At 37.0% G+C, this 8,621-nt stretch overlaps 1 pseudogene; it reads right to left on the reverse strand.

Moving 5' to 3' along the window:
• Positions 1-334: 334 nt before the first annotated feature.
• Positions 335-1,939, reverse strand: LOC140625972 (stress-induced-phosphoprotein 1 pseudogene; annotated as a pseudogene).
• Between the last annotated feature and the right edge of the window lie 6,682 nt (positions 1,940-8,621).

The raw sequence follows: 8,621 nt of genomic DNA on the forward strand, positions 1-8,621 counted from the left end.
AAGAACAGCCCCCGCCTCCTCATACATGCCCACTGCCCCAAATAAAAAATAACCAACTATAGGAGAGCAGCTGAGACAGTGACTGAGGTTGGGGAAGGGAACAGAAGGCAGCAGGGGCAGCAGAAGAGACCATACGTGTGCTGGGAGGGCCGAGAGGCAGCGGCGGTGGGAGTGACATGAGTAGGAGTCTCTGTGTCTTCCACATAGTCTATATAAATATATAGAGAGAAGCTGTTCACTTTCCCCTGCTCTCCCTTCTGCTCTGTGCTGCTTGCCGCAGTCCCAGCTCCTCTTTCTACATGAGGGTGAAGGGAAGTGGACGATGAGCAAGTCATCACCAAATTGCAATCAGACCCATATCCATCAGCTTCTGGATCTTCTGTGCTATTACAGGATTCTTTTAGTGTTCGCCGAGCGCCTGAGAGTCCTTCTGCATCTGCTCCAAGATGAGCTGCATGGCTGGGTCACCCATTATCCGCTGTACCTCAGGGTCAGCCATGGCCTGTCACTTCACATCGTTGGGGCTATTGTGGAGGTTGTACTGGACCATCATGCAGAGCTGGTAACCGTCTGCCACCTCCTTACAGTTGGAGTCCAGATCTAATGCCTTCTGGTAGACATCCGTGGCTTTCGTGTAGTCCTTCATCACCTCCAGGGCAGCTGCTTTCCAGTGTACCCCTTGATGAAGGCTGGCTCTAGCTGGATACATTCCTCAACAGTCCTTGAGTGCCAGCTGAAACTCCAGGAGTTTGGTGTAGCAGGCAGCTTGATTCCTGTACAATTTGGCATCTTTTGGGTTCTATTTGATGGCTTCTGTATAATGCTTCATGGCCTGGGGATAGTCCCCTTTCTAAAAACATTCATTGCCTTTGTTCTTCCCCCCCCCAAAGCCAGATCCAGGTTTATGTAAGCCAGCCGCTCTTGCTCCCTCAGAATTTTCTCCGCCTGTTGGCATTTCTTGAGCACATCAGGGTCCGGTGCTCTGCCAAAGACTTGTTATAGAAATGGATGGCATTCTTGTACTTTTCTTCCTTGAAGTAGGAGTTGCCAATTCGAGCATAAACTTTGGCAATCTGTCGATAGTCTTCTCGGTTTTCCCGACCCACTTCAATGGCCTTCTCACAAAGCTCCTGGCATTTACTGTAGTCACCCTTCTCGAAGTACACGGCTGCTTGATTGGTCATGTAAGTCAAGTTGGTGGGGTCCAGGTCCTTGGCTCTGTCATAGTGCTTCAAGGCTGTGTCAAAATCTTTCTTCTTGTAGGCTTCGTTCCCCAGCTCTTTCTCTTTCAGAGCCTGCTTCTTATTCTCTGGAAGATCTTCCATTGGCTCTGGCTTGGTATCCTTCTTGGGAGGTGGAGGCGGGGGAGGTGTTGCAACTTCCTCCTCCCACCCCAGTAAGACGCTGAGAGTAGTCATGACCCGGGGATCTTGCAGTTTCGTGCCCAAGTCAGATGGCTTGTTTCCTAGTTGCTCTATCAGCTCCTGGTAGGTAGGATCAGTGAGCAGCATCCTTGTCCAGGGATCACTCTCCAATTTCTGGTACGGATTGGGCATGTTGAAAGGGTTCATGAATTTCTGTTCTGTCAACCTGGCCCCCTATTCTGTAAGCCCTCTTTGAGCTGAGGATTATTTGCTTCATGTTTTAAATCCTCTTCGTAGGTTCGCTTGGCTTCTTCAAATCGGTTTAAGAACTCAAGGGCCACAGCCTTCCTCGAATAGCCCTTGCCCCAGCCGGGCTTTAAGTCCACAGTTTAGCAGCCATCCTCGTAAGCCTTCTGGTAGTCCCCTTTCTTGGCTAGGCTGTGGAGCGATTGCTGTAGAGCATGTGGTTCTGGGGATCTAACGGCCTCAGAGTAGCACTGCAGCACATCATCGCTGTTGCCCACATTCAGGGTGGCCTTTTAGCCCTTCTCTTTCAGCTCATTTATCTGCTCCATAGCCTGGCCCAGAACCCCGTTGAATCGACTCCCTTCGCTCCATGTTCCCAACCCTGAATTCTTCTTTCTAATCATTTTGTCCAATGCAGAATGGCTGTACCAGTGAGCAGGGTCAAAAAAATCAACCATGACCCAAGCAAAATACATGCTAGACAATTCTGAAGAGGCCAGGAATCAGAAAATAAAAGAAAAAATACAAAGACAAACAAACATAAAAAGAGAAACGTAAAAAGAGGGGAAAAGAAAGGGTAAGTGAGAAGATAATCTCAAAGAGTGGACAAAATAGGGTGATCCACTTGGTACTGAGTGTATTTTGGTTGGTGTGTTAGAAGATACTGGATTCCAAAATTATATAAAAAAAGTATATATATATATATATATATATATATATATATATATATATATATAATTGAATACAGAGAAAGGAAGCCAAAAATGAATATATCTATAACTGTAAAATATGAAAGTTAAAAAAGATTTAAAAATGAAGAGTTGGTAAAATAAGAAACTAGTTGAGGCAGGGAAAGAAGATAAAAATATTGGACAATTTTAACCTGAAAGATAAATGAATAATAAGAGAAAAACTTGATTTCTAGATACTTCTTTCCTCCAGTTTTGGAGTTTTCCAGTGCTGTTTGGTCAGTAAACTTACTGTTCACCTGTTCTTCCAGCTGGTCTTCTGGCCAGGGGTGGGGGGTTGGGGGGTTGGGGGGTTCTTTGCTGATTCTCAGTTATGTCTGTGCCTGGGTGGAGTTGCATTGCCCCTTGCCAGGAAGCCGGACTCAGTGTAAACTCTTTGCTGTTTGAGGTTTTTGTTCCATGAAGGCTTTCTGTGCCTCTTGAAAAAAGCAGTCAGTTTTCTATTTGTAGAGATCCAACCATTCTTTCTTTACATCTCAGGTTGAATTCATATGTGTTCAGGATGGTTTGATAGTTATCTAGCTAAATTCAGGGGACCATATGAAACAAGGACCCCCCCACTCTTCCATCTTTTTGCCTGTCTCCCATGTTTTCATTTTCTTTAGGTAAATACCCAGCAGTGGAATTATTGGATATGTGATTCCTATTTTTAATTTTTGAAGAACTTCCGTACTGTTTTGTATAGTAGATGGACAAATTTACATTCTCACCAAAGGTACATGAAGGTCCTTTTTTCTCCACATCCTTGTCAACACTTATTTCTTATCTTTTTGATACTAAGCATTCTGATGGGTGTGAGATGGTATCTCATTGTGTTTTTGATTTGTTTTCCCCTGATAATTAGTGAGATTGAGCATCTTTTCATGTCAGTTGGCCATCTGTATGTCTTTGGAAAAGCTCTCTCTGTCCATTGTGCTCAGAAAAGATATTTGACATCACTTGAGTCTTCTTAAATTTATTGAGGTTTGTTTGTGGCCCATGTGATGTATCCTGGAGAATGCTTCATGTGTACTTGAAAAGAATGTGTATTCTGCTGTTTCTGAGTGAAATGTTTTATGTGTGTATATTTGTTAAGTTTATCTGGTCTAATGTGTTGTTCAAAGCTAGTGTTTTCTTATTAGTTTTCTATGTGGATAATCTATTCATTGATGTCAGTTGGGTGTTAAAGTTTCCTACTATTATTGTATTAATGTCAATTTCTCTCTTTATGTCTGTTAATATTTTATTTATGTGTTTAGGTGCTCCTGTGTTGAGTGCATAGGCATTTACAATTGTTAAACCCCCTTGTTAGATTGATCCCTTTTTATCATTATGCAATGTCCTTTTTCTTGCTACAGTCTTTCTTTTAAAGTCTATATAGTCTATTATAAGTACTACTACCCTAGACTTTTTAAAATTTTGTTTCCATTTGCATGAAATATCTTCTTCCCATGCCTTCATTTTTGGTCCATGTATTCTTTAAGTCTGAAGTGAGTCTCTTGTAGACAGTGTATAAATGGATCTTTTTTTTATTATTCTCTTTTATCCATTTGGCCACCCTATCCCTTTTGATTGGAACATTCAGACCATTTAAAGTCATTATTCATAGGTATGTACTTAGTGCCATCCTGTTTTCTGGTTGCTTTTGCAATTTTTCTTGGTTTCTTTTTCTTTTGCTCTGTTTCTTTGTAATAGATAACTTTATTTAGTGTTATGCTTGGAATCCTTTCTATTATTTTTCTATATCTATTATAGGATTTGGTTCGTGGTTACCATGAGGCTTATATATAATATTTTTCATATATACCATTCTATATTAAGTTTATGGTCACTTAAATTTGAACACATAGTAAAAGAACATTTTTATTTCCCTTCCATGTTTTATGTATATTTTGTAATATTTATATTTTTGAGTACACTAATTTTTAGATATAATTAATTTTACTTCTGTCTCTTAACCTTCATACTAACTTTACAAGTGATTGATCTACTACCTTTACTGTATGTTTGCTTTTACTCATGAAAATTTTTTTAAAGATTTTATTTATTTATTCATGAGAGACACACAGAGAGAGAGAGGCAGAGACACAGGCAGAAGGAGAAGCAGGCTCCATGCAGGGAGTCCGATGTGGGACTCAATCCCGGGTCTCCAGGATCAGGCCCTGAACTGAAGGTAGGCGCTAAACCACTGAGCCACCTGGGCTGCCCTACTCATGAAATTTTTAAAAATAATTTTTTTCACTTTTAATTATGCCATTTTCCCCCTTGAAAAAGCCCCTTAACATTTCTTTTAAATTTGGTTTAGTGGTGATGAATTTCTCTTTTACTTGTCTAAGAAACTCTCTATCCTTCAATTCTATATGATAATCTTATTGGCAGAATATTCTTTATTATGGGTTTTTCTCTTCAGCACTTTGATATATCATGCCATTGTCTTCTGGCCTGCACAGTTTCTTCTAAAAAATCTGCTGACAGTCTTATGGGATTTTTTTTTTAAACCATGTCCATTTTTTCTTTTGTCATTAAAGATAATTATTGTTTTACTCTGATACTTTTCAAGGAGATTCATGGAAAGGACTCTAACAAGTACAGAGCTTTGATAACTTTCCAATCATACCATTGAACTGAGTAAGAATTTACAGAACTCTAATTGTGAAGCTGAAGGCTTTACACAACTGCTAACAAAAGGTCAAGATCATCATGAATTAAATATGTGGAACTGAATATATTCATGAAGATAATTGTAGTTTTGTATGACTTTTTCTTTCAAACATTTGCTGGTTTGAAAATAAAATAATTTATTTTAAAATAAATAACATCTTATTTTTCCAGATTTAAGGATGCCTTTTCATCTTTTCTCTTAAGCTATCTATGATTTACAGTAATTTGGGAAATTATACCTTTGTGAACAAAATGAAACAATTATTGTCTCTTTCCACTTATCTCCTCCAGAATTCAGAAACTCTTAAAGAGTAGTCTTATTTTCATGGTGATATAGTTATTTGCATAAGTTCAATGAAAATATGTTCTTCCTATAGCAGGACACACCTGGAAATATTGGTTATATTACCAAGACTTTGATTGGACTGTTCTCTTTGAGAACAATGTGCATAGAATAGTATATGACCAGACAGTTTAAGGAACTAAGGTTGACTTTATGGAGCCAATAAATCCCCTTTGGAAAATTGGCCTGTATCCTTGCTCACTTGGGTCCTTAAATCCTTACCAAGTGAGTAAGGAAGGTCACTTCCTGATAGGATCAGGCACCTCAGGATATTTTGGGGACCTTGAGAAGAGAAGAATCATCCCAAATCTATAGGTATTTAGCAAAGTCTAATGGCAAGTCCTTAACTTGGATTTCTAACCTCAAGAGGCTTTGAAGTCTAACTTGAGATTCCTTATAAAAGCAAACTTTAAAAGAGCTTATATGATTAATCACTATTTTTGCTGCAGTTACCTAAATAATCAGGCCAAGTGTAAGGAGAGTAGACTGATTATGCAAATAATTTGGTTTCAGATTATCTGTGATAGAGTTGACTATAGAAAGAAAAAAAATGTTTCAATGGGAAACTATATTGCACATGTGTGGCTATTAGATTCTAGACCTATTTATTGTTTTTAACATTTTGTTATTTACCCATAAACTGGACTGGAGACTAAATTCTTTTAGCTTCCTCATACATCTGGCTACATTTTTTCAAACTAACATTTTCAATTTTTTCCCTACCCTTCTGATTTGAAGTCACTAGGAACAGAGGTTGCTTTTTCCCCCTGCCAACTAAAGCTGGACAACTTTATATAAACTTGAGGGAACTCACCACAACAGCTCATGAATGGATAACTTTTGTGCCTTTTGCTATGTGAGTCACTCAGAAAGATCAACAAGACATTCATACTGCAAACCAGGAAAATGTATCCAATTGCCATTGCCTGTTCTTACTCCCATCTGATGTTGCTTCCAGTCCAACATCTAGAAATCATACCAATTGGCTTCCCTCAGGACTAAGGAAGATTTATAGTCTGCTCCAATCAATAAGCATTGTTTTTCTTTTGTTTTCATAGGAATGCCTCTTTTGAAATACTAATTGCTGGCACCATATAGGTCTAACTTTGGAAGCCCACTCGCATCACCACATCTTGATGAGACAAAACCCCTTAACTGAACTGACCTATTTTCAGGACTAACAGACTAGTTTAGTGAAACATGGAGCATCCTGCCAATTCATCTTTTGAACTGTGAATCTCACTTTTGCAAAAGCCTTAGGGTAAAGCAGTAACTCCTTGTAAATGACAAGGCTTTAAAATGTCTATGGTGAAAGACCTGGTAAGAGTTCATTGTAATGGAATTAACAAGGACATTTGGTTATTTCTGTGACATACAGCATTTTAAGATAATAACTAGAATTATGACTGATAACATTATGCCAGGACATATCAGATTTTTAGGAATTTCATACAGTTTTTAGAACTATTATATTAATTAATAACATACATCCATAAAAATATAATCTAAAGGGTTTATCACCACTTGTTTGACAATGCCTCCATGTAACTTCACATACCAAATAAATCTAATTAATTTAATATCTCTCTTTTAGAGGGTGAAGTACAAGTCCTTTGAGACTTTCCAGGGACCCTGTGGGAAATCTCAAAGTTACTGTAAGGCAAAAAACAAACAAACAAACAAACAAACAAACAAAAAAACCCTGCATTTAGAATTTAATTTTGGGAGGCTGCCAAAATGTCAAAAGGTTTGAACATTTGACTAATAGGATCACAGACCAATATAAAATAATACTCAATTATCTATTTAATTCAAGTGACAAAGATTTTAAAGGCAGTTACAGAAGGTTACCTAGTTGTGAACAAAACTTAGCTCTTTTAATATTGTAAGGGCTGGGTTTCCACAAAATCATATCTAGAGTAAGCCAACAATCCAAGAAAACTTTGCACTATTAACAGAGAATAAAACAAATTCTAATTATGCTGTGTAGTTTTGATATTAAAACTCATTAAAGGGGCACCTGGGTGACTCATTCAGTTGGTTAAGTGTCCGATTCTTGATTTCAACCCAGGTCACAATCTCAGGGTTGTGGCATCAAGCCCTGTGTTGGGCTCTGTGCTCAGTGGGGAGTCTGTTTGAGACTCTCTCCCTTTCCCTCTCCCACTGCTCACACACATGCTCTCTCTCTCAAATAAATATTAAAAAAAAAAACTCATAAAGAAACCTTTCAGTCCATTCTAATCTTAGCCAACTTGACCACACATAACACTCCTTTTGCAAAATTATTTTTCCACAACACTCATACAATTTTTTTTAGATCTGTTTATATTTTTTCTTATTTTGTTTCCTTTTTCTAATTCTGGAAAAACCAATAATTTTACTTGCCTTACCTGTTTTTCATGAGCAGTTGCTTCCTTTCACCCTTATTATTTCTAAGTAGTTTTAGTTACATATATTGGTTAGCATTCTTAACCCTTAAAATTCTTAATTTCTAGTGAAAACTAAGAAATAAGCAGTTGTGGACTATTACACTAGCATTCAATGGACTGGCAAATTTATGCATTTTATAATTTCTAGAAATATATTCTTCCTTATAGTAATTTTTTTTAACATGTTTGTTAACAGACCCAAATATCTTTAGTTCTTCTGTAGAAGGAAGTCAAAGTAGATAAATCTATGTTCTGTGATGTTTCAATATTTTGTTATATATGGAAATAATCTAGATATTTAATGAATATCTGTCATTTAATTTATCTCTGTATAACTTTAAGGCTTCAAGTTACTAAAAAGATTTGGAAACTATTTTTAAGTAGACATACTATAAAACAATTATTGTTGAAAAGTTCATTTATAAACTTTATTTTACTTGCATATATTTACTTGTTCTTAGCAATTATGTTTACATTACTGTTTCATGAGACATTAAACAGCTAATCACCATGTTATTTTTACTGCTGATATATTCTGTAACAGAGGTAACATGAGTTAATTTAAGTTTTAGTAAACCTAGATAGAATTTGTATGTCTGCATTGTATTTAATGCTAATAATGCTAAAGACATGACTGTTTTAAATAAACTGACAAACTAGCCTTTATTTATTGAAGATTATCCTAGATCACATGAACTTGAAAAACATTTGGGTAGTTTCTATATTCTTGAGAGTATATTTAAGCCAATCAAATAGAGTGCTTCACAAAGAATTTTGCAATATTATCCAGAGGTTACAAAAGTCACATCCATATAACATAAATACATACCTATGTGATACCTATGTGTGT

Source organism: Canis lupus, chromosome 3, assembly GCF_048164855.1.
Source record: "Canis lupus baileyi chromosome 3, mCanLup2.hap1, whole genome shotgun sequence".
Classification (NCBI taxonomy): Eukaryota; Metazoa; Chordata; class Mammalia; order Carnivora; family Canidae; genus Canis; species Canis lupus.